Raw genomic sequence first — 495 nt, 5'->3', positions numbered from 1 at the left:
TAAAAAAATAAGTCCGAGTGGTGAGGGGGGGTCAGGAACAGGGGGGGTGGAAAGGGGGAGGGGGTGCTTCAGGAGAAGCAGCAGATTCCTCGGTTTGAGATGAAACTGCAGGGAGGTTACATCGGCAGACCCACGTCCACGCAGAAACACAGGCGTTGCGGTGCGCTGATGTCTGAACGCAGATCCGCCCTCCCACCATCTGACACGCGGGTTATTTCAGCTGGCATCCCTCTTCTGGGGACATTTAGGACGCCTGACCATCGGCTGTCATCCGTGTCACCTCCACTCTCTCTCTGGCCAGGCTGTGAAATCACGCACGGAAGCTGCGAGACAAAGAGTCCAGCATGCGCTGAGCTGGAGGAACAGATCCTCGTTAATAATTCAGCTCGGAGGAGAATCAGCTTCTCTGCAGACAACCTTTCAGCTTCTTCTCTGTTCCCACGCAGACTTCCCAGCGACACTTGGTAAACCCAGTAAGATGTGTGTGTGGAGACT

This window comes from Telmatherina bonti (assembly GCF_933228915.1).
Source record: "Telmatherina bonti genome assembly, chromosome: 9".
Classification (NCBI taxonomy): Eukaryota; Metazoa; Chordata; class Actinopteri; order Atheriniformes; family Telmatherinidae; genus Telmatherina; species Telmatherina bonti.
The sequence above is the reverse complement of the archived record's forward strand: the minus strand, read 5'-3'. Positions refer to the sequence as shown.